Source organism: Rattus norvegicus, chromosome 1, assembly GCF_036323735.1.
Source record: "Rattus norvegicus strain BN/NHsdMcwi chromosome 1, GRCr8, whole genome shotgun sequence".
Taxonomy (NCBI): Eukaryota; Metazoa; Chordata; class Mammalia; order Rodentia; family Muridae; genus Rattus; species Rattus norvegicus.
In genome coordinates, this window is record NC_086019.1 from 67,907,140 (window position 1) to 67,934,783 (window position 27,644).

General features: G+C 36.5%; 1 pseudogene; it reads right to left on the reverse strand.

Annotated features, from left to right (window-relative positions):
* Positions 1 to 27,644, reverse strand: part of LOC134484174 (vomeronasal type-2 receptor 116-like) — a 56,275-nt pseudogene that overhangs the window by 19,520 nt on the left and 9,111 nt on the right.

The window sequence follows — 27,644 nt, forward strand, 5'->3', positions numbered from 1 at the left end:
TCAGGTGACAATAGATGCTGGCAAGAATGTGGAGAAATTGGAAAAGCCCTCCATTGTTGGTGGGATTACAAGTTGGTACTACCACTCTGGAAATCAGTCTGGAATTTCCTCAGAAAACTGGACATTGCAATAACTGAGGACCCAGATATACCACTCCTGGGCATATACCCAAATGATTCTCCAACATACAACAAAGACACATAGTCCACTGTGTGCAAAGCAGCCTTATTTATAATAGCCACAAGCTGGAAAGAACCCAGATGCACTTCAACAGATGAAATGATATAGAAAATATGGTACATCTACACAATGGTGTACTAGTCAGCCTTCAAAACCAATGACTTCATGAAATCCATAGGCAAATAGATGGAACTAGAAAATATTATCCTGTGTGAGGTAAGCAAATGCAAATCATACAAACACACACACACACACACATACATACACACATACACACACACACACACACACACACACACACACACACACACACACACACACAAATAAATAACACATGGCATGCCTCATGCCCAAAAGCTTGAATTACCTAAGATACAATCCTAAGACCACATGAAGCTCAAGAAGAAGAATGACCAAAGTGTGGATGCTTCAGTCTTTCTTAATAGGGGGAGCAAAAATATTCATAGGAGGATATATGGAGACAAAGTTCCAGCCCATATACATACAGCCACCAAACCTAGACATTATTGCTGATGCCAAAAAGTGTATGCAGGCAGGAGCCTGATATAGTTGTCTCCTGAGAGGGTGTGCCATAGCCTAACATATAAAGAGGCGAATGCTTGCAGCCAACCATTGAACTGAGAAGGTGGTTCCAATTGGAAGAGTTAGAGAAAGGATTGACAGAGGTGAAGGGGTTTGCAACCCCACAAGAGCAACTATAGCAACCACCAAGAACTCCCAGGTACTAAACCACCACACAAAAACTACACATGGACTGACCCAAGGCTCCAGCTTCATATGCAGCATAGGATGATCTTGTTGGGCACCAAAGGGAAGAGAAGCCCTAGTTCCTGCCAAGTCTGTATCCCCAATGTAGGAAAAAGTTAGAGTGGAGAAGAGGGAAGCGGTGGGTGGTTGGATGGGGGAGGGGGATAACATTTGAAATGTAAATAAATATCAAGAAAACAAACAGAAAAACAGAAATATTCTGCTCCAAATGTTCATAATTTGTGACAAATAATATTCATACGAATACACATTGTGAACCTTATTTAACATTAAATATTTCCATTAGTCTGAATCAAGGAATAAGAAGACTGAATACATTAGTTTTACTTGTGTGATATTTTAAACTGACAATCAAAGAGCAATTGGTCTTGAGTCAAAAACAAGTGTCATTGTAGCATAAAATAAAAATTTATTATTAACATAAGCATAAAACATTGGTAATATACATAATCAACCTCTGATAATCCTTCGAACCATGGTATCATCTGCTCAGATAAGGACAACTCATGATCCTCAGGAACATTTGCAAAAAAGGTTCTATTTTTACTTTTAGTCCAAGACCCTTTGGTAAATTCCAAATGATAAGAGTGTCATATTCTGAATCTAATATTTGTCTCCAAACTAAACTCATGTTTTATCTCTCATCAATTTCTTCAAGAAAGTATTAAACTACAAAAATTCATTCATTTATATTACACTCTGTTCAAGGGGCAGAATCAACCAATGGTTTTGAATGTGTTTTATTGTTCTTAATTTATGATGTGAAAACCAAATCAATGAAGCTTCCTGTTATGCTGAGTAAATTAATCCCAGAATATGTAGGATACCATTCTGCTTCTGAATGCCCATTAGTTTCAAGAGAAAACTAAAAATCAACCTCAAGTAATGAATCAATGATGTCTGAATCATGCAAATATTAACTTTTTTGGGACCAAGGCAGAACCATTTGCTTTCAAATTATCTTCAGAAATGAAGTGTCTGAAATGAGGGTGCTGATGTCTCAGGGATAATTAAGGGAATTATTTAAGATAAAACCACCATCATTGTTTAACTTAAATGTTCACTCATTTATTCCTATTGTAAAAAATGCATAGAGAAACTACTGATTTTATTGCAACTATTACCATAAGAATATTGTATATCTAGGAATTAATAACATGAAATTGGTATTGATTATAGAAATACTTTGATATCTTGTATTCCATTTCTCAGCATAACACACTTGAGTTTAATGTTTTTTTTTCCGGAGCTGAGGATCGAACCCAGGGCCTTGCGATTGCTAGGCAAGCGCTCTACCACTGAGCTAAATCCCCAACCCAGCATAACACACTTGAAACTGCCTTTATTTTATATAAATTTCAAAACACAAAAATTTCAGTGATTGTGGACAACATAAACAGAATTTTATAATCCAGAAATGACTATCATTGCCCATCGTTTATATCAGAGTGCTGATAATACAATTTAGTAGCATGGTTATTACCTGCCAGGGCAAGAACACCATCACTTCCCTATTTTAATGGGGTTGTATTTGTACTTGTTGAATACTCATGTGATACAGACTGTGAGTCACAGCATAAATGGCCTTATATATAATGTTGCTGTCTTCACTAATGACTTTGTCAAACATGTGACTTTGTAATAAATCAAAATAAGCATTGGCTTGACAGTTGTACAAAAGTTGACAATCAATATCAGAATATGATCACTTGAAGAACAAGTGCCACAACTTATAAAGATAAATGTTTTCTTGGTATTTGTAAGAATTAGCTGAATGAAACAGGTAAACTCAAAACTCGTTCTATAATGAATAAAAATTAAGCTCCCATTAAAAGAGTCTAGCAGGAAATAATCAGCATAGTCAGTAACATGAGGTTCAATGTTCATGACCTAGACTTTCCATGTCAATAACCTTTGCCTAATATTTCTCATTAGACCTGATAGAGGATCAATATTGCCACAAATAATTGTGACATTTATCTCATCCATATATTCCCAAAATTTATTAAAATATATGAAGTCCATGTAACAGGGATCATTTTCACAAAAATTATGCAGATTCTTTTTCCCTGCATCTCTTTTCTGAAACCTGGTAGAATTTTATTCCCTTTGCAGTCAGGAAGGATGAGACCCGCCCAGTACCACCTAAAATGAACCAGCAAAGAGATAATGCCAAGTGAAAGAGATGTGTACTTTGGGGCCATCTGATAGAGAGAGGCACTCAAGAGGCACTTCTGTCGCTCAAGATGGAATCACAAGGTCCAAAGGAAAGCTGAACCAAGTAAGAAAAATAGTACTAACATCAAATACAATTTTATTCCTGAAGCAACAAACGACATCAGGAAAAGAAAGATAGTTTTGTCCCAATTTTAAAGAATAATTCCATTTACAGAATTTTACAGATATTTTTGCCTATTCTGTTAGTTTCAAATAACTACCTGGTTCTATTCACTTCACTGTCATTTCTCTTGCATGCAAGAGAAACTTGGTTTTTATCCATGTGTCTGGGCATTTGTTTTGATGCTTAAAAAATTCAAATATCCCTCTTGTAGTTTGAAAATACCTATAACATCAATGAAGAGATGTGATTACTAGTACCCACACTTCAGATTTTCTCACCTGTGGAAATTTAAAGATATAATGTGCCAATTTGGCCAGATGTTGTCCATGATGTTCCTGTGAGTGCAGCAGAAAATTTTTTCTTGTTACAGTTGTAATTTGGCAAAAATCTTTTTCTTCCTTCTGGCTGTGAGCCAAATAAATGCATTTATAAGAGTTTCCTTCTCAGTTATGCAGGCATTGTAGAAATCAAATCCAAGTGATATATTAGGTTAAATATTTGGGTTCCCATTGATCCCCTCAATGACAATTAACAGAGCCTGAATACACTGGTAGTTCTTAAAATTGTACCTTTGAAATTGGCAAAAATTACAGGAGGAATAATACATAGACCACATATAGAGTATAGTAAACTTTATTGTTCATCTTTATTTCAATAAAATATATAAAACATTTTTATCCTGAATAGATGGAATTAGATTTGTTGCATAGGTAAAGATTTGACAAGTTTACTCATTAATTGTATTTTCTCAAGGCATACTCTATTTATTTTTTATTAGATGATACCAAATAATTTTAGTCTAAAACTCAGGAAGCACTTTCTCCTAAAATAACAGATTTTCTGGTATGTTTATCTTGTCATTCTGAGCTCTTCAGTTATGAAATCCCACTATTTTTAACAAAATAAATCAGACTTTAGAAACAACATCTTAATTAAATAATAGTCCAAGATTATCTAATATATTCCATATGGAGTCACTGTTGCAATTTCTTTGACATTAATTTTTCAGTATGGCAATCTGGAATTGTAACCACACAAGCTTAGAACTGGCAGAGAAAAGCCAGTAGGTACCACTAATTTGATAAGATTAAAGATAAAACATTGCAAGTTTATATTTTAGGTATTTGTCTATTTCCCTGTATACATGTATGTCTCTTTGTATGTACAGTTTTATGGAGGTCTATAACTATGATTGCAAGAGAAGAAAACATCCAGGTTACAAATAGCTATTCTCCTTATTTAGAAATAGTCTATTTTATTTATTTGTGCCTTTCTTTCATTTTGTTATCAATTGCTTGCTTAGTTGATTCATGAAAGCAAAGTCTGACTTTAATGGAAGTTGTTGTGTATATCAGGCTGGTATTGAATTAATAAATTTCAACCTGCCTCTTTATACTAAGTTCTAGTAGCTAAGTCTTAAAATATCACATATGGCTGCTTGTTTTATTTATTTTCTATCCACATTGTCCAAATTTTCTACAAAGGACACTTGTAGAGATTCTCTTGTTTCTGTCTCCTACTCTGCCTGTGATCACTGTTTCATAGACATGTACTCATATTCTTTCTTGAAATATTAACCCAGATCATGAATTTTTTAATTGGAATGTTTTATTCTCAGAGTCTTTCTTCATTTCAGAAAAGTATCCTTTTTTTCTGAAAGACCATAATTGTCCATTGATAGCAAATTTTTTTTTATTAACTTGAGTATTTCTTATATACATTTCGAGTGTTATTCCCTTTCCCAGTTTCCGGGCAAACATCCCCCTCCCCCCTCCCCTGTCTTATCGGTGTTCCCCTCCCCACCCTCCCCTCATTGTCCCCCTCCCCCCAACAGTCTAGTTCACTGGGGGTTCAGTCTTAGCAGGACCCAGGGCTTCCCCTTCCACTGGTGCTCTTACTAGGATATTCATTGCTACCTATGAGGTCATATATTGCTTCAGTGTCAATGTTTGTTTATCACAGAAAAATCCTTCATTATGGTTTTATTGTATAACTTTTCCTTCCCCCGAAAGGTTTATGGAACTTAGCTCAGGAGCAGTGGAAAGATTCTGAAAACTCTTGTTCTTTGAATCAGTGGTTTAGAATAATATCAAAGGTAGGATGATTTCTCAATACTGTAAGGAAATTATATTCTTGATTTCACAGCACACATTACAACAGACCTTAGAATGTTCATATCAAATGAAACACCAGCATGTAGAGCGAATGTATGCATTCACACCAACCCAAGATGAGAGGCTATTTTTCTTAGCATATTGTTTCTGTGAGGAGACACAATGTCCACGACCACTAGCATGAAGAGAAACATTTATTAGGGACTACTTTACAGTTTCAAAGCGTGTCTATTATGGTTATAGCCCTATACCTGCAGAAACCATCTTCTATAGATGTACATCATAATCCACATGTAGGACAATTAGAAAATGAGACAGATGGTCCAGGCTTGAGCTTCTTAGATGCAAAAGCCTTCCCCAATAGTAACACACTTTCTTTAGGAAGTCTACACCTTACTCCAAGGGCCATAGATCTGAATAGTACCACTTATTATAGGCAAAACATTTAACCACAATAGACTATTGGAGGCATTCATGTTCAAACCACTTCTTTCCATTTCTTGGCCTTTGCAGACTTGTAGCCATAACATAATTAAAAATGATTTTAGACTAATTTCAAAAGTTTCCATATTTTAAAACATCCTTTAAAATGTTTAAAGGCTCAGATTCTCTCTGAGAATTCTGCATTATCTCAGCTTTAATTCTCAGTAAAAGTAAAATAAAAGAGCAGATTACATACTTCTAACTTAAAATGACACAGAATATATACTATCATTTCAAATTTGAGGTAGTGGAGCAAAGTGAGGAATACTGGACCAAAACAAACAAAAACAAAACAAAAACAAAACAAAAACAAACAAGCAACTATCTCAGAAAATTAAACACTGCATCTCCATATTTGAAGCCATGTGCTTCTTTTGGGATTGCTCCATATCCTATTAGCAGCATAGCTTATTTGGTAACCCCGGGTTCAGAAATCTTCTACATCTTTAGGTCTACATGGCAATGCAGGCTTATCCTTTAGAACTTCACATATTGGCCCCTCTGTGTATCAATGAAAAGACATTCATGATAAACACAGCCTTATTATTTTTCCTTAATAACAGAGATAGTTTCCACAACACCCTTATTCTTTCCTTTACTCGTAATTTCAGAACCTCATGGCTGTAACTGTCAAGTTATGCTGCTCATAAGGGCTAGAATGTGGCACTCTCATAAAATTAGATCTTCACCATCTTTCTATACATTTTGGTTCCCCTTACAATCTATGTTTGGATATTTTGAAACCACCATATGTAGTTCAGACTGGCTTCCAAGTCAGTGATCCACCAATTGGAATTACAGGTGTGCACATCCACACCCACCTGTAAATTTATCTTTTTCATAAGTTATAGAATAAGCTGGTTAGAATCTTGTGCTGAGGTCTCCACTGCCTTTTTTCCATTTACCATCAGGATCCCAGTAGTCTGTTTATTTAAATAAGAAATTTAACTCCGTTCATTTCTTATTACATTTTACTTCTTGATTTTTATATTTTGTGTATTGTTTAAAAATATACAATCTGAACAGTATGCACATTTTTCTTCCTTAGTCTCTTCCTTTTCATTAAAGATAGCCTTAAGAGTAGACAGTAATAACCATAAAACAGAGCCAGTACTAGACTGTCTTGAGATTTTCTCTGCCAAAGGATTTAAACTTTATCTCTTCACTTTATCTTCAGGAAGACTTTTTGGACTAGGTCAAAAACAGCAATAGTATTTGCCAATGTAAGAAGCAAAATCCCAATGGAACATCCTTACATTAATCTCCTCTGAAACCACTTGAGCATGAATACAGATTTCAAGCCACACTCAGAAATGCTTTTCTGTTCCAAGTTCCTCCTACAATGGCCCATTAAGCAACATTTAATGCTTTACACTGATTTTCTCCCCCAAGGTCACAAAGTCAATATTACACCGATCTTGAACCTTGCCAATCACAACAAAAATTGAGTCCCTGATTTCAATTTCTGTGTTGGTTTTTATTAGTATGAATAGACACAATTATCCTAGCAACACTTAAAAGGAAAAAAAACATTTATTTCAGGCTGGCTTTCAGTTTCATAGTTTTTATCCATTTTGTTATGGTGGAAAGCATGACAATGTGCAAGAAGACATGGTCTTAGAGAAGGAGATGAAAGTTGTAAATTTTCATCTGCAGGCAGAAGAAATGATGACCCTGAGCAGACTTGAGCTTCCTAGACATATATACTTCCTCTAATAGTGACATAGATCCTATTGCAAGACTATACCTCCTAAATGTGCCATACCACCTAAATGTGCCACTCAGTATGGGCCAAGCACTTAAACACTTAAACATATGACTTTATTTGTGCATTTCTACTCAACGGACAACAGCATTAAAACTTCCTAACTGCTGGAAGAAGAGTTAGTGTATTTTAGTAATCTGATCACTGATAGGCAAATTGGATTCTTTTATGGTCTCCTACTCAAGAAATTTGGGCACTACAAAGTGGAATTGATTGAGGAAAACAGTATTAAAATTAAAATTGTGTTGGTATAGAGATAAGGGCAGAGATGGTTGTTATTAAATTAGGTTGGATCTTTGAAGAATTATCTATATGTATAAATATATTGATTAAGATTTGCAAGAAACAATTTTTGGTGAGGGGCGAACTGGTTAAACAATTAAGAGAGATCTTTATCCACAGAGCCCACGATTTGCTCTCAGAAATGTTAATGGCTTGTAATCACCAAATCTCCAAATCTAGCTCTAATTCAAAATCAAATACTAATTCAAACACGCACGCACAAACACACACACACACACAAGCACAGAAACACATACATACACAAATAAAAAGAAATGCATTAGTTTTTATAACAATAAGATGATAGGAAGCAATAGAAATATTTGGAATAACAGGGTCTGAATTTAATCAAATTGACAGAGAGATTTACTGGAGAGTAACCAAAGTTATGTATGTCACTGAGGGCATACATTTGGCATCTGAACCCTGAATTTCTGACAGTGTATACTATGAATTAAGAACTTGGTGCAAATGTCTTACTCTCTGGAGTTAATGTGGGGCAATCAATTAGCCAGAGTCCTGAAGGTTGAAAACTTACGCTGTCTGCTGTCAAGGTTACAGGTAGTTTATATCACAGTAGCCAGTTTTCACACATTCGGAGCAAGGTCACAGTGAAGCTTCTTTTTTGATCATTATCATTGATGGAAGAGAAAAAAAAATGTTACCAGGACCTGATGTCTCTCTCTACCATGAGAAGCTTCTTTTCATTATTGCTTTTAAAACATATTAATCACCATATTTTGAAGATCTCTCAAGGGTTTAAGGACAACTTGTCCTTCTAAAGCATAACTAAGAAGACAAATTTTGTTTCTTTCTTGTTAATCATGCTAAACTTAATATGAAAAATATAAAGAGGAAACAAAATCATCCTTGTTACTGTAATTAATTGCATTACTTCTGAAAGCATTAAAGGATTTTTTATTTATAAGTTGAAAGACAGCGAATTTATACTTCTTAATTAACTTTTAAAATTTACAAAAGTAGCTTTTATAAAACAAATAATTTAGGTTTTGCTTTTAATATAATGAATTCAAATTAACGCTATTTAATAGCAAATAAAACTTTTAGTTATGGATTCAGTTCATATAAAGAGACTGGAAAATTTATTGGCCCTAAAATTGAGCACAGTACAGAAATAAAAATAGCTCCTTTATGGGTGAAAAAAAGGCAAAAAACATTTATTCTAATCTGTCTAGGCTGTCTTCCAGGATTGTAAAGCATTGACCTTGACAAGTTAATAGGAACCAATCTTAGGTTAATGGAAGGGGCAAAAGTGTTAGAGGCCAGCTCTAGTTGTTTTCTCTTGAAGGTAGCTGAGTGGAAAGATTGCCTGGGGTGGCAAAAACTGGTCTTGGAAAATTAGGGTGGCTTTTTAAAATAATAAAATGTTTAAGTGTCTTCAATCTAAGTTACTTTGTAGCAGTACCCTGCCTGCTAGTCTGTGTTCCTGTGAGGATAAATACTGTAGAGTTTCTGTTGTTTTGCACCTCATGGTTATATAGCAGGGAATTAAGTAAAGTATCATTTGTTCTTATACCCACAGGAATTTCATGTCTCAGACCTGGTGTTCCTAGAGCTACTATCTGTTAGCAAAATTCACTCACAAGGAGAAAAAGAGACACTTTGAAAAGTGTTTTTAGTCTTTATTTCTAAGCTCTTCTTTTCCAAAAATTCTCTCCCCAAAAATTTTCTTCTCCAAAAATTCACTCTCCACTTTCTATGCCCTTAGAAGTTATTCAACTTTCAGCATACATCATCACATGAGAAACAATTCACCACAACTTTATCTAAAAATTCAGATGATAAGTTGAATAAGAAGGTATGACAGAGAATGTTTTTCTTAAAGAAAACTAGCCAAAATTTCCATAACTGGCTCCACAGGTATAAATTAAGTTAAAAACCAAGCTTTTTTGTGACTGAGTTATCATTGAAGTTTTATGTAGATAAGCCCAGTGAACGTTTTGTGCTTGTACACACAATAAATTGTTAGTTCTTATGAATGTAGATAAAGGTTTACAACGTCTTGGAATGTGCAATGTAAATTGTAAATGTCTGCATTCTATGTCAAAAACAGTTATCTCATGGCACTTGATGACTGGCATAGAGTTCTCGTTGCAGTTTTCATATCAGAGAACCATCCTATCATAAAGGGCTTAATATTTACTAGTACAATTTAAGAATTCTTATAGGATCATCATTTAAAAACTAAGAAATCAACTAAGATAGTACATCTTCATTGCTCTGCAGGAATCTGCTCAAAATGGTGAGCTACATACATAGTGATTCTAATATATTACTAATAATAACAGAAACCTTTCCTAAAATGCTAGAAGGACTCATCCCCCATAGTTCATTTTGAGACAATCTCAGGAATATTACTTGCTAGTTTTTACCCTTTCCTAGATGACTTCTTGCACACAAGGTCCTCTTTGAAGAGATAAGAATTGCATCTCTTTTAGCAACCAGGAACCTTCTTCAAGCCCCTATGTGATTGAGTTTTTTTTCTAAATCTATTACCTTAGAAAAGGATTACCATGGGAGCCAGGAAACTTATGTTGTTACTCACCTAATGTATTTATTAGTTTTGTTCTGAGCAATTAGCAAAGACATAAGATGTTAGAAATACATCTTAGATGAATGATTCTTTTCTTCTTTATTAAATTGAGTATTTCTTATTTACATTAAAAATGTTGTTTGCTTTCCTGGTTTCCAGGCAAACATCCCCCTAATCCCTCCCTTTCCCCTTCTATAAAGGTGTTTCCCTCCCCACCCTCCCCCCATTACCACCCTCCCCCAAGAATCCTGTTTACTGAGGGTCCATCATTGGCAGGACCAAGGGCTTTCCCTTCCACTGGTGCTCTTACTAGGCTATTCATTGCTACCTATGAGGTTGGAGCCCAGGGTCAGTCCATGTATAGTCTTTGGGTAGTGGCTTAGTCCCTGCAAGCTCTGGTTGGTTGGCATTGTTGTTCATATGGGGTCTTGAACCCCTTCAAGCTCTTTCAGTTCTTTCTAAGATTCCTTCAACAGGTGTCCCCTTCTCACTTCAGTGGTTTGCTGCCGGTATTTGCCTATATATTTGCCATATTGTGTCTGTGTTTCTCAGGAGAGATCTACATCCAGTTCCTGTCAGTCTGCACTTCTTCGCTCCATCCATCTTATCTAGTTTGGTGGATGTATATGTATGGGCCACATGTGGGGCAGGCTCTGAACAGGTATTCCTTCAGTCTCTGCCCTAAACTTTGACTCCCTATCCCCTCCCAAGGGTATTCTTGCTCCCATTTTAAAGAAAGAGTGAAGCATTTGCATTTTGGTCATCCTTCTTGAGATCCACGTATTCTGTGCATTTTGTGTAATTTGAGCAGATGGGCTAATATCCACTTATCAGTGAGTACATACCATGTGTGTTTTTCTGTGACTGGGTTACGTCACTCAGGATAATATTTTCCAGTTCCATCCATTTGCCTATGAATTTCATAAAGTCGTTCTTTCTGATAGCTGAGTAGTATTCCATTGTGTAGATGTACCACATTTTCTGTATCCATTCTTCTGTTGAAGGGCATCTGGGTTCTTTCCAGCTTCTGGCTATTATAAATAAGGCTGCTATGAACATAGTGGAGCATGTGTCTTTGTTATATGTTGGGGCATCTTTTGGGTATATGCCCAAGAGAGGTATAGCTGGATCCTCAGGTAGTTATTAAAAATGGAGTTCAGAGCCAAACAAAGAATTCACAGTTGAGGAATGTCTAATGGCTGAGAAACACATAAAGAAATGTTCAACGTCTTTAGTCACAAGGGAAATGCAAATCAAAACAACCCTGAGATATCACCTACAACAGTGAGAATGGCTAAGATCAAAAACTCAGGTGACAGCAAATGCTGGTGAGGATGTGGGAAAGAGGAACAGTCCTCCATTGTTGTTGGGATTGCAGACTGGTACAACCATTCTGGAAATCAGTCTAGAGGTTCCTCAGAAAATGGGATATTTAACTACCTGAGGACCCAGCTATACCTCTCTTAGGCATATACCCAAAAGATGACCCAACATATAAAAAAGACACATGCTCCACTATGTTCATAGCAGCCTTATTTATAATAGCAAAAGCTGGAAAGAACCCAGATGCCCTTCAACAGAGGAATGGATACAGAAATGTGGTACATCTACACAAAGGAATATTACTCAGCTATCAAAAACAATGACTTTATGAAATTCATAGGCAAATGGATGGATCTGGAAAATATCATCCTGAGTGAGGTAACCCAATCACAGAAGAACACACATGGTATGCACTCATTGATAAGTGGCTATTAGCCCAAATGCTTGAATTGCCCTAGATGCACAGAACACATGAAACTCAAGACAGATGATCAAAATGCAAATGCTTGACTCCTTCTTCAGAAGGGGAACAAGAATACCCTTGGCAGGGAATAGGGAGGCAAAGATTAAAACAGAGGCAGAAGGAACACCCATTCAGGACCTGTCCCACATGTGGGACATATACAGCCACCCAATTAGACAAAAGGAATGAAGCAAACAAGTGCAGGCCAATAGGAACCGGATGTAGATCTCTGCTGAGAGACACAGCAAGATTACAGCAAATACATAGGCGAATGCCAGCAGCAAACCACTGAACTGAGAACGGGACCCCCGTTGAAGGAATCAGTGGAAGGACTGAAAGAGCTTGAAGGGGTTCAAGACCCCAAATGAACAACAATGCCAACCAACCAGAGCTTCCAGCAACTAAGCCACTACCCAAAGACTATACATGGACTGACCCTGGGCTCCAACCTCATAGGTAGCAATGAATGGCCTATTAAGAGCACCAGTGGAAGGGGAAGCCCTTGGTCCTGCCAAGACTGAACCCGAGTGAACGTAATTGTTGGGGGGAGGGCGGAAGTGGAGGGAGGCTGGGGAGGGGAACACCCATACAGAGGCAGAGGGGGAGGGTTTAGGGAGATGCTTTCTCAGCATCTAATAAAATGATCATGTGGTTTTGTTCTTTCAGTTTGTTTATATTATGGTTCACGTTGATGGTTTTCCATATATTAAACCGTCCCTGAATGCCTGGGATTAAGCCTACTTGATCATGGTGGATGATTGTTTTGATTTGTTCCTGGATTCGGTTTGCCAGAATTTTATTGAGTATTTTTGCGTCGATATTCATAAGGGAAATTGGTCTGAAGTTCTCTTTCTTTGTTGGGTCTTTGTGTGCTTTAGTATAAGAGTAATTGTGGCTTCATAGAAGGAATTCGGTAGTGCTCCATCTGTTTCAATTTTGTGTAATAATTTGGATAGTATTGGTATGAGGTCTTCTATGAAGGTCTGATAATATTGTACTCTGAACCCATCTGGACCTGGGCTCTTTTTGGTTGGGAGACCTTTAATGACTGCTTCTATTTCGATAGGAGTTATGGGGTTGTTCAAATGGTTTATCTGTTCCTGATTTAACCTCGGTACCTGGTGTCTGTCTAGGAAATTGTCCATTTTGTCCACATTTTCAAATTTTGTTGAATAAAGGTTTTTGTAGTAGGATGTGATGATTTTTTGAATTTTCTCTGTTTCTGTAGTTATGTCTCCCTTTTCATTTCTGATTTTGTTAACTTGGACACACTCTCTGTGTGGCTCTCATTAGTCTGGCTAAGGGTTTATCTATCATGTTGATTTCTCAAAGAACCAACTTTTGGTTCTGTTGATTCTTTCTATGGTCCTTTTTGTTTCTACTTGGTTGATTTCAGCTCTGAGTTTGATTATTTCCTGCCTTCTACTCCTCCTGGGTGTATTTGCTTCTTTTTGTTCTAGAGCTTTTAGGTATGCTTTCAGGCTGGTGACATGTGCTCTCTCCTGTTTCTTTCTGCAGGCACTCAGAGCTATGAGTTTTCCTCTTAGCACAGCTTTCATTGTGTCCCATAAGTTTGGGTATGTTGTACCTTCATTTTCATTAAATTCTATGAAATTTTTAATTTCTTTCTTTCTTTATTCCTTGACCAGGTTATCGTTGAGTAGAGCATTGTTCAGCTTCCATGTATATGTGGGCGTTCTTCCCTTATTGTTATTGAAGACCAGCTTTAGTCTGTGGTGGTCTGATACAACACATGGGATTTTTTTCCTATCTTCCTGTATCTGTTGATGTCTGCCTTATGACTGATTAAATGGTCAGTTTTGAAGAAAGTACCATGAGGTGCTCAGAAGAAGGTATATCCTTTTGTTTCAGGATAGAATCTTGTATAAATATTTGCTAAGTCCATTTGGTTCATGACTTGAGTTAGTCTGTCTATGTCTCTGTTTAATTTCTGATTCCATGAACTTTCCATTGATCAGAGTGGGATGTTGAAATCTCCTACTATTTTTGTCTGAAGTGCAATGTATACTTTCAGCATTAGTAAGGTTTCTTATATGTATGTAGGTGCCATTGTATTTGGAGCATAGACATTTAGGATTGAGAGTTCATCTTGGTGGATTTTTCCCTTGATGAATATGAAGTGTCCTTCCTTGTCTTTTGATGACTTTTGGTTGAAAATCGATTTTATTCGATACTAGAATGGCTACTCACACTTGCTTCTTCAGACCATTTGCTTGGAAAGTTGTTTTCCAGCCTTTTAATCTGAGGTAGTATCTGTCTTTTTTCTGAGGTGTGTTTCCTGTAGGCAGCAAAATGCCGGATCCTCATTGGGTATCCAGTTTTTTAATCTGCATTTTTTATTGGGTAATTGAGTCAACTGATGTTGAGAGACATTAAGGAATTGTGATTGTTGCTTCCTGTTATATTCATATTTGGAGGTTAGATTATGTTTGTGTGCTTTTCTTCTCTTTGTTTTGTTGCAAAACGATTAGTTTCTTGCTTTCTCTAGGGTGTAACTTGCCTTCTTGTGTTGGGTTTTACCATTTATTGTCCTTTGTAGATCTAGATTTGTAGAAAAATATTGTGTAAATTTGTTTTTGTCATGGAACATCTTGGTTTCTCCATCTATGTTAATTGAGATTTTTGCTGGATACAGTAACCTGGGTTGGCATTTGTGTTTCCTTATGGTCTGTATGATATCTGTCTAGGATCTTGTGGCTTTCATAGTCTCTGGTGAGAAATCTGGTGTAAATTCTGATAAGTCTGCCTTTATATGTTACTTGACCTTTTTCCATTACTGCTTTTAATATTCTTTCTTTGTTTTGTGCAATAGTGTTTTGACTATTATGTGACAGGAGGAGTTTCTTTTCTGGTTCAATCTATTTGGAGTTCTGCAGGCTTCTTGAATGTTTATAGGCATCTCTTTCTTTAGGTTAGGGAAGTTTTCTTCTATGATTTTCTTGAACATATTTATTGGTCCTTTGAGTTGGGAGTCTTTACTCTCTTCTCTACTTATTATCCTTAGGTTTGATCTTCTCATTGTATCCTGGATTTTCTGTATGTTTTGGGCCAGTAGCTTTTTCCGTTTTACATTATCTTTGACAGTTGTGTCGATGATTTCTATGAAATTTTCTGCTGCTGAGATTCTCTCTTCTATGTCTTGTATTCTGTTGGTGATGCTTGTATCTTTGACTCCTTGTCTCTTCCTTTGGTTTACTATATCCAGTGTTGTCTCCCTTTGTGCTTTCTTTATTGCTTCTATTTCGATTTTTAATACCTTAACCTGTTTGATTTTGTTTTCCTGGAATTTTTTCAGGGATTTTTGTACTTCCTCTCTATAGGCTTCTGCTTGTTTGTTTGTGTTTTCCTGCATTTCTGTAATTGAGTTCTTTAACTGAATAGGTTTTTATAGCCTTAAATTTTCTCTCATCATAAAAATATTCTTACCAATCTAAGATAGTTGAGGCTTTTGTCACTTTCTTATTCTAAAAGGAGATAAAATAATTTGTGCTTTTTTTCCTTTAACAGTGATACAATGCTGTATACTCCTATTAGCTCCACATTTCCCCAGTTTTACCCACAAACAATAGAGAAGACAAAAAGAAGAATATAGGGGATAGACATAAAAAGATCCCTGAATATTTTCGTTTTTAATGACCCTAACCATTACCAAAGAGCAACCAACCTCCTCTTAGTGATCAATAATGAACAACTACCCACCCTACCTCTTGCAGGAACGAAAGCTTTGTTTTATTTAGATGGTTTCCTATTGATTGTTCCAACATCATTGAAGACACGAAGAAAATTGGGATGCTGATCAAGTCCTGGGAGATGTATTTCATTCACTACACAGACTTTCTTGAAGACTCTGGAAAAGTGCAGGCTAAGCTAAGCCAGTCTGTGGGATTGTAAGAGCATATGTCATTATGGGCATCTAAAAAAGAATGTATAATACTTTAACTGTATAGTATTTATGGTGGTGAAAATGTGTACCGAAGTGGTGATAAAAACATAAATATACACATTGGAAAAACATGAAAAGTAATGTGAAATTCTGAGTTTTTTGAAGTCTGGGGAATTATATAAGGACACTAAAAGAGAGGAATATTGATAGATTTAGAATGACTTATATAAGGACATTAAAAGAGAGGAATATGGATAGATTTAGAATGACATAAAATATGAACAAGGAGTTAAGCTGCAAATCTATATTCAATATACACATAGGAAGGAATGTAAAAGGAAGTGAACAAAGGTAGACATTGGCTTCAATGTGGTTGGTGACTGAGGGGTATGAAAGCAACTAAAGAATAATATCCCATACACACACACACACACAAACACACACACACACACACGCACACACACACACACACAGAGGGAGAGAGAGAGAGAGAGAGAGAGAGAGAGAGAGAGAGAGAGAGAGAGAGAGAGAGAATACAAAGAAAATATAAAAGTGAAATGTCACAATTATGGAAGTTATAGAAAAATATGAAGGTGAGTAATCAGGCATAGAAAATTAAAGGGATAAATCAGGAAAATGGGTGGGCAAGGAGAAAAACATCTGTTTAGGGTACACAAGGAGAAAAAAATAAAACAGGACAGAGAGGGTTAAACAGGAATAGGAATACATGAAAAAGTCATAAGTAATTTTACTAGGAATACCTACATAAAATGGCTTCAATGCATATAGGTCTGTATATTTTTTTGTTTAGATCATTATTTTCCATCTAGTCAGACTATTCCAACACCCTCCCCCAAAATATTGACTCTCTGCAACAGTTGAAGTGCCAGTCACAAAAACAATAATATTTTGCGTTGTTGGGTATACTTGTCTCATATATTTCCTAAATTATATGGCTAGTATACTTGCTTTTTACCCATAAGTGAAAATTAAGTCCACAGTGCAGAAGAAACTTCAAACTATGTCCCCAGAAGTTTCTTAGCTGCAAGTGTTATAAAATTCTCTGAAGGACTAGATTTCATGTTAGCAAACATTATTTGCTGCAGTACAAGTTAAGGAAGCAATCAAAAATTGTATCAATGTATATTATGTGAATCAAGAAGCACTGTGTCATATAAACCCTAAGTGGGCAGTACTGGCATGTGTATTTTGGTGGAACCCAAGATGGTTCTAAGTGGACTTAGTAACTCCTCAACAAGGAGGAAATCATGATTTTTACTAGAAATCTAGCAACACCTCATGTAGTGATATCTTGGATCTTTAAGGTGAATATCCAATCAGCATTTTTCTGAGCAGCATAAATCCTTAATACATTCATATGGTCTATTCATATTCTTCTATATAAATACAATGTGCATTTTTTCAAAGGTATTTTCTTTCAGAAACAGATGATAGTCAGTAAAGAAAACCATAACTCAAATACAGAGTTTTGGGGGGCGAAGTCCCAACTGCCAACTGCTACAATATTAGTGAAATATTCCTGTTGATGCCATAATTCTTGTACCCTAAGTATGCCCATAATTATAAAATGAACAGTGTAAAGAGTACAGGGACAACAAGATAAAGGAGTTTTCTACAAAAGATACAGATACATACAATCAAAAATATTTGTTTCTGAGCCTTGTCAGCAACTCTAACAACCTTACAAACATAATTGCTCAAGAATGAGCTGAGGACAGAAGAAGTAGATAGACAGGCTTATTTTGTCATGAAGATCTATTGAGACTCCAACCAGAAACCAACAAGTACAGGCAAATAAAGAATAAAGACATTTGGTGAAAATGTCTTTTTTTTTTGTTTTTTTTTTGTTTTTTTGTTTTTTATTATTAACTTGAGTATTTCTTATATACATTTCGAGTGTTATTCCCTTTCCCGGTTTCCGGGCAAAAATCCCCCTCCCTCCTTCCCCCCTCCCCTTCCTTATGCTTATTCCCCTCCCAACCCTCCCCCCATTGCCGCCCTCCCCCCAACAGTCTAGTTCACTGGGGGTTCAGTCTTAGCAGGACCCAGGGCTTCCCCTTCCACTGGTGCTCTTACTAAGATGTTCATTGCTACCTATGGGGTCAGAGTCCAGGGTCAGTCCATGTATAGTCTTTAGGTAGTGGCTTAGTCCCTGGAAGCTCTGGTTGCTTGGCATTGTTGTACATATGGGGTCTCGATCCCCTTCAAGCTCTTCCAGTTCTTTCTCTGATTCCTTCAACGGGGGTTCTATTCTCAGTTCAGTGGTTTGCTGCTGGCATTTGCCTCTCTATTTGCTGTATTCTGGCTGTGTCTCTCAGAAGCGATCTACATCCGGCTCCTGTCGGTCTGCACTTCTTTGCTTCATCCATCTTGTCTAATTGGGTGGCTGTATATGTATGGGTCACATGTGGGGCAGGCTCTGAATGGGTGTTCCTTCAGTTTTAATCTTTGTTAATCTCTGTTTTAATCTTTGCCTCTCTCTTCCCTGCCAAGGGTATTCTTGTTCCCCTTTTAAAGAAGGCGTGAAACATTCACATTTTGATCATCCGTCTTGAGTTTCATTTGTTCTAGGCATCTAGGGTAATTCAAGCATTTGGGCTAATAGCCACTTATCAATGAATGCATACCATGTATGTCTTTCTGTGATTGGGTTAGCTCACTCAAAATGATATTTTCCAGTTCCAACCATTTGCCTACGAATGAAAATGTCTTTTTAAGAGAAGGAACTAGTGGTTATCTAGTACCAAACAATTAGCCCTTAAAATAGATAAATACAAATAACAATATACAGACTAAAAATATTGTATTTATATATGTAAATGTTCCTCTATCTCTTTTCTTCAATCCTTCCCCATCACTCTCTCTTTGACTCTGTCTTTGTCTCTCTTTTTCTGTGAGTGCCTTTGTGTGTGTGTGTGTGTGTGTGTGTGTGTGAATTTGTGTTTGTGTAGGTATGTGAATAAAAAAAATGAATGAAACAAGATGATTGGTTTTAAAGATTTAAAGGGAATGTAAAATATAGATTGGAAAAGGAAAGTAAAGGAGCAAATATTATTATTGTAGTCTTAAAAAAGAAACTAAGGAAAAGAAGTGATAACATGACTAATATTAAACTGGTAAGAAAATATGCTACCTTTAGTCTGAGCCGAAAGGTTGAGAAGCAACATGCTGTTTTACTAACAGATCAGTGCCTAGACATAAGGCTTACTCCCACCATTGGTGGAAGCATTTTCTGAAGGGAAGATTCTAAAGAAGAATAGATCTGAGGTAGAGTGGAGATAGAGTGGAAGAGGGAGGAGGGCAGGATCTAGAGAGTGATGTTGAGAGATAAAATTTATGAGAAAATATAAATAAAATGGAATTTTAATGAGTTAAGTTGTCTTCATAGTAAGGTAATAAGAGTATTTAGTTTTGATCTACCTAAGGTATTTATGAATTTGGCCCTTTGATTTACATTTGCTTTGTATACCATAGCACTAGGAACTTGACAAGCAAAACAGACATTTGTTAAAATTACAAAATGTCATCCTTCTATACAGGGTGTTATAACCATGACACACACACACACACACACACACACACACACACACACACACCAAAAAAAAAAAAGAAAAAAGAAAAGGAAGGAAGAAGAAAGAAAGAAAGGAAAGAAGAAGGAAGGAAGGAAGGAAGAAAAACACTTTAGCCTCAAAAGCCCTCTAGTAGAACTACACAATTATTTTTTAGTGGGTCTTATGCCATCATTACAAAAGGGGTTTGCAAATGTGTGAGAAAATTTAAATCAGTTCTAACCATCTAATGATGTTTCTTTCAATAACTTCTCCTTGAGTCCTTTTATATCACAGATGTCCATTTTATTGTCTGTAAAGAAAGATAACTACCCCTAGTGACTCACTATAAAGTTTAGATCAACATAAATTTTGACCATTGCAGGATATGTTACTGGTTCTCATATAAATCTAATTATTAAACCATGTATTTTTACTGATATGCCAGGAAGGAAGGAATATACATTGACATGATTAATAGAATTATAATTTGTATATACCAATCTTTTAATATTAGATGAACAGATTATGCCCTATGCTTTCTTGGAATAAAATGACAGCCTGGACTTTATGGCTGTTGAGTCTCAACCTCTCATTTTGTTTTATTACACTCCAAAAAGGATTTTACTCTTTATATTCCCATTGTTTACAGGGTTTATATTGGATAGAAAAGCCAAGCATGGGTCCAGGATACATAAAAAAAATCTAGACTTTTTACCCTTAGCAGCAGCATCAAGAATGGAAGGCATCCTGTGATCATCAACACAGTTGAGTAATAGAACACTGAGACACATTGACAGTGTTGTCAGGTGTTACTACCCATATTCTACTTACCAGGCCCCCTCCATTGACCCACATTCCCATCTCTAGTTATGTCTCATCACTCACTTTCCCAATATATGTCCAAAAATATTGGTATAAACATTGAAACATCAGTTTAAAACATGAACCTGAAAATGGGATATTTAATTAGTAGACTGCATCAATAAAGAAATTAAGAAAATAAAGAGATAACACTGTTAAGGAGGGTGAAAACAGTAAGAGGAAATAATATTTGAAGAGAAGTTCAAATATTCTTCTTATTCATAGTGAATGAGTTAGAAGAAACCAGAATAATTCTCAGAGACTAACAAGGAATGGACAGGAAAATAATACTCAGAGTTCACAGGCAGGCATTAACAATTATGAAAAATGAAACTGCCTTAATTTTGTGTACCACGTGATTATATAGTGTTGGAAGAAGCATATAGTACGAAGGGCTGAGATATTTTAAATAAGTGCAGATATAAGAAAAGGGGAAGGCAACAGCAACAAAAATAGTAATGCATGGTGTTACCTGGATGAACTGCACAAAGATTAACTGCAGGAATATGACAGGTTGTAGAGTATTTCTTATAACCTAATGCCTAGTTGGATGTAAGGTAGAGATGGTATGTTTTAATTTCTAAATATAGCATGTATTGATATACAGAAAATTGGACAGGTTGCTGTGGTTAGAATGCCTGTCTCAAATATATTAGCTGCTGCCTATCTCTATTTGATAAAAATTATCAAAAAGGACATGGGAAGTTCAATCATATAGCAGCTCCTGATTCTCTATACTAGCTACTCAATATTAAAAGATAGATGACTTGGTGTAGATAAGTCAGAAATTTTATCAGATGAGGAGTTGTTAAGGTTATATCATGAAAAACTCAGCTCACTGTAAGAATCAGATTAATGACTACAAGGTCATATAACAATTATTATTCAGAAAGTCAGTCTGAGTCGGGAATGCTTTCAAATTCTGTATTATCACTTGTCCAGTGATGGTATTATATGAAAGAGAGCAGGTTTGTCCAGGTGAGTAAAATGTACATATTAGGATTGCAGATTCCTCTTTGGTGGATCAGTTGCACACCATGATATCATCACCTCCATAAGACAAAGCAGAAATGTTATTCACATACCATTGGATGGAGAATAAATTCCTAGTTACTTTTTATAGATAGTGGAAAGGAAACCCTAAATATTGAACTCTGGAAATTTCTTCATAATACCAGATTGACAGTTCCTCTAAGTTTCTTTTGATATTTCTATTTTTTAAATACACATTTGAATCCTACAGTTAACTTAAGGTATTGTCAGACCTCTGAAAAATAATGACACATATATGGACCTATACTCTTTGACACCAGAGGAAATAGATTATCTACAAGTAACATTATCTGAACACAACTCATCATAACTGAAACAGAATTCCTGACTTTGGATCCACATACTCTGATGATAAAACTAAATAAAGGTAGTAGGTTATCTTTCCTGTGGCTACAGATTTGCAGGAGGAACATTCATTTTGGATAAGATTAATCTCTATTCATTATATTTTACCACAGAGAATGCCATTCAGCATTTCATTTTATTATATTTCAAATGGTTTAAAATTTATTATTTTGGATCCATATATTTTATTGTTTGTTATGGTTTTATTCTTTAAAGAGAAAAAAATCATGAAGTTGCATGGTTTCAGGCATGAAGGAGTATCTAGTAACATTACAGAATACTATAAATAAAATGTACAAAATTCTCAAAAACACAACATGAAAAAGAAAGCGAAACCAAACAACATATATGCACACACAGACACACACAGACAGAGACACACATACTCACACAAACATACACAAGCATATAGTATATTCATCTGTAATCTTCATAAATTGGTAACAATGCAATATAAGTAAACAAAGATGTTCAATACAAAAAATGTTAAAAACTGTATGATTTTACTCACAGTATATTCTTGAAATGACATAATTAAAGACTTAAATTCTGGTTGTCAGTGGCTGTAGGGAAAGAAAGCAGAACTTAGTTATGACTATTTCTGAGAATTTATCTTTTTGATGGGATAATCCTATACTTTGAGTCCAAAGCATAAAATTAAACATATAAAACGGCTGTTGAACATTGATTAAAGTAATGATATTTCTCAGTGGCAACATCCTAGTAACAGTACAACAATAATTGGATTTATGCAAGGTGTTTTGAATTTGGGAAACCAGCGAAGGGCATATGGAATCTCTCCACATGCTTACCAGGACATGACAATCTACAGTTTAAGAAAAAACTTCTATATGGGTGTTCCCCTCCCCATCTTCCCCTCATTACTGCCCTTCTCTCAACAATCCCATTCACTGGGGGTTCAGTCTTGTCAGGACCAAGGGCTTCCCCTTCCACTGGTGCTCTTACAAGGCTATTCATTGTTACCTATGAGTTTGGAGCCCAGGATCAGTCAATGTATAGTCTTTGGGTAGTGACTTAGTCCTATATAGAAGGGGACAAAGAGGAATTAAGGGGATGTTGGCCAGGAAACCGGGAAAGGGAATAACAATTGAAATGTAAATAAGAAATAATCAAGTTAATAAAGATGGAGAAAAAAAAAAAGAAAAAGCTTTGCATTAACAGACCTCCAGTATTGTGATCTCCAAGTGAGTATAACTAGCAGAAAAAAAGACTAATTGGCTCATGGTATTTTATAAAGCTCAGCTTAATCTTAATCTCATTGGTCATTAATTTTGTGAACTGGAAAAGTTAACACCGAGAAAACCACTGAGGGAAAAATATGTTTTAAGCCTAGGAATATTTAATGTTCTCTTTTGTTGTGTTTTGTTTTTTTAAACAACTGTTCCTTTATTGGATAGTGGGCATACAGCCCATAAGAACAAAAGGTGTGCATTTTGAGGAGAGCAAATGTACACTTCAGGCATTGGTAAACCTGTTGAGTCTGCAAGGAAGTTCAGATGGTATCCAAGGAAGAGGCATGGATGATTTAGCTGTCTATGGTGGCTAAGATTCCAAGTGCGAAGTCTTTGGAAACAGATTTACTTTTTGTTACTCAGGAATTACACCAAAGATAAGAGAAGAAAAAATAAAAAGAGGAAAAAGTTACTACCCCTAACAGTAAGTCAAGGGACAATTTTTGCATTTATTCTTTTGTAGAGGCAGTTTTAACTTTTTACTTGCTTCGTGCTTCAGGGCCAATTTTCTGGGGAACCTCCAGATTTATTTCCAGAATGGTTGTACCAGTTTGCAATCCTACCAGTAATGGAGGAGTGTTCCTCTTTCTCCATATTCTCACCTGAATATGCCATCAACTGTGTTTTTGATCTTAGCCAATTTGATTGGTGTAAGGTGGAATCAAAGTGTTATTTTGACTTCATTTTCCTGATCACTAAGGGCTTTGAATATTTCTTTATATGCTTCTCAGATATCCTAGATTCCTCTATTGTGAATTCCCTTTATAGTTCTATATCCAGTTTTTGATGGTTTGTGTGTTTTTTGGTGGCTAGCTTCTTAATTTCCTTTCATATTTAGGATATTATCTTTCTATCAGATGTAGGGTTAATGACATTTTTACCAATGTGTAGATTGCCTATTTGACCTATTGATTACGTCCTTTGCCTTGAAATGACTTTGCACTCCCCCAATGTACTGAAATGTCACTGTGAAGGCATGAAGTGGGGTGGTTGACGAAGGGGAACACCCTTATAGAAGAAGTGGGGGAGGGATGGAATAGGGGGCTGAAGGGAAAACAGTAAAGAGAGTATCATTTGAAATGTAAATAGAAATACCCCAGACCCCATGAGAGAGAGACCCAACCGCCTGGTCAGGTGGGCACTCCTGAGGCTGCAGAGTGGAAGAGACCACCAACACTGCTCACCCCTGCCCACATCCCTGGCCCAAGAGGAAACTGTATAAGGCCTCTGGGCTCCCGTGGGGGAGGGCCCAGGAGCGGCAGGACCGCTTCGTCTGAGACATCACCAGAACCTGAAGGAAACAGACTGGATAAACAGTTCTCTGCACCCAAATCCCGTGGGAGGGAGAGCTAAACCTTCAAAGAGGCAGACAACCCTGGGAAACCAGAAGAGACTGCACTCTGCACACACATCTCGGACGCCAGAGGAAATTACCAAACGCCATCTGGAACCTTGGTGCACTGAAGCTCCCAGAAGGGGCTACACAGGTCTTCCTGGTTGCTGCCGCTGCAGAGAGCCCGTGGGCAGCACCCCACGAGCGAACTTGAGCCTCAGGACCACAGGTAAGACCAAATTTTCTGCTGCAAGAAAGCTGCCTGGTGAACTCAAGACACAGGCCCACAGGAACAGCTGAAGACCTATAGAGAGGAAAAACTACACGCCCGAAAGCAGAACACTCTGTCCCCATAACTGACTGAAAGAGAGGAAAACAGGTCTACAGCACTCCTGACACACAGGCTTATAGGACAGTCTAGACACTGTCAGAAATAGCAGAACAAAGTAACACTAGAGATAATCTGATGGCGAGAGGCAAGCGCAGGAACCCAAGCAACAGAAACCAAGACTACATGGCACCATCAGAGCCCAATTCTCCCATCAAAACAAACATGGAATATCCAAACACACCAGAAAAGCAAGATCTGTTTCAAAATCATATTTGATCATGATGCTGGAGGACTTCAAGAAAGATGTGAAGAACTCCCTTAGAGAACGAGTAGAAGCCTACAGAGAGGAATCGCAAAAATGCTTGAAAGAATTCCAGGAAAACATAAATAAACAAGTAGAAGCCCATATAGAGGAGACACAAAAATCCCTGAAAGAATTCCAGGAAAACACAATCAAACAGTTGAAGGAATTAAAAATGGAAATAGAAGCAATAAAGAAAGAACACATGGAAACAACCCTGGATATAGAAAACCAAAAGAAGAGACAAAGAGCTGTAGATACAAGCTTCACCAACAGAATACAAGAGATGGAAGAGAGAATCTCAGGAGCAGAAGATTCCATAGAAATCATTGACTCAACTGTCAAAGATAATGTAAAGTGGAAAAAGCTACTGGTCCAAAACATAGAGAAAATCCAGGACTCAATGAGAAGATCAAACCTAAGGATAATAGGTATAGAAGAGAGTGAAGACTCCCAGCTCAAAGGACCAGTAAATATCTTCAACAAAATCATAGAAGAAAACTTCCCTAACCTAAAAAAAGAGATACCCATAGACATACAAGAAGCCTACAGAACTCCAAATAGATTGGACCAGAAAAGAAACACCTCCCGTCACATAATTGTCAAAATACCAAACGCACAAAATAAAGAAAGAATATTAAAAGCAGTAAGGGAAAAATGTCAAGTAACATATAAAGGCAGACCTATCAGAATCACACCAGATTTCTCGCCAGAAATTATGAAGGCCAGAAGATCCTGGACTGATGTCATACAGACCCTAAGAGAACACAAATGCCAGCCCAGGTTACTGTATCCAGCAAAACTCTCAATTAACATAGATGGAGAAACCAAGATATTCCATGACAAAACCAAATTTACACAATATCTTTCTACAAATCCAGCACTACAAAGGATAATAAATGGTAAAGCCCAACATAAGGAGGCAAGCTATACCCTAGAAGAAGCAAGAAACTAATCGTCTTGGCAACAAAACAAAGAGAATGAAAGCACACAAACGTAACCTCACATCCAAATATGAATATAACGGGAAGCAATAATCACTATTCCTTAATATCTCTCAATATCAATGGCCTCAACTTCCCAATAAAAAGACATAGATTAACAAACTGGATATGCAACGAGAAACCTGCATTCTGCTGCCTACAGGAAACACACCTCAGAGACAAAGACAGACACTACCTCAGAGTGAAAGGCTGGAAAACAATTTTCCAAGCAAATGGTCAGAAGAAGCAATCTGGAGTAGCCATTCTAATATCAAATAAAATCAATTTCCAACTAAAAGTCATCAAAAAAGATAAGGAAGGACACTTCATATTCATCAAAGGAAAAATCCACCAAGATGAACTCTCAATCCTAAATATCTATGCCCCAAATACAAGGGCACCTACATACGTAAAAGAAAACTTACTAAAGCTCAAAACACACATTGCACCTCACACAATAATAGTAGGAGATTTCAACACCCCACTCTCATCAATGGACAGATCATGGAAACAGAAATTAAACAGTGATGTCGACAGACTAAGAGAAGTCATGAGCCAAATGGACTTAACGGATATTTATAGAACATTCTATCCTAAAGCAAAAGGATATACCTTCTTCTCATCTCCTCATGGTACTTTCTCCAAAATTGACCATATAATTGGTCAAAAAACGTGCCGCAACAAGTACAGAAAGATAGAAATAATCCCATGCGTGCTATCGGACCACCACGGCCTAAAACTTGTCTTCAATAACAATAAGGGAAGAATGCCCACATATACGTGGAAGTTGAACAATGCTCTACTCAATGATAACCTGATCAAGGAAGAAGTGAAGAAAAAAATTAAAAACTTTTTAGAATTTAATGAAAATGAAGGTACAACATACTCAAACTCATGGGACACAATGAAAGCTGTGCTAAGAGGAAAACTCATAGTGCTGAGTGCCTGCAGAAAGAAACAGGAAAGAGCATATGTCAGCAGCTTGACAGCACACCTAAAAGCTCTAGAACCAAAAGAAGCAAATACACCCAGGAGCAGTAGAAGGCAGGAAATAATCAAACTCAGAGCTGAAATCAACCAAGTAGAAACAAAAAGGACCATAGAAAGAATCAACAGAACCAAAAGTTGGTTCTTTGAGAAAATCAACAAGATAGATAAACCCTTAGCAGACTAACGAGAGGACACAGAGAGTGCGTCCAAATTAACAAAATCAGAAATGAAAAGGGAGACATAACTACAGATTCAGAGGAAATTCAAAAAATCATCAGATCTTACTATAAAAACCTATATTCAACAAAACTTGAAAATCTTCAGGAAATGGACAATTTCCTAGACAGATACCAGGTATCGAAGTTAAATCAGGAACAGATAAACCAGTTAAACAACCCCATAACTCCAAAGGAAATAGAAGCAG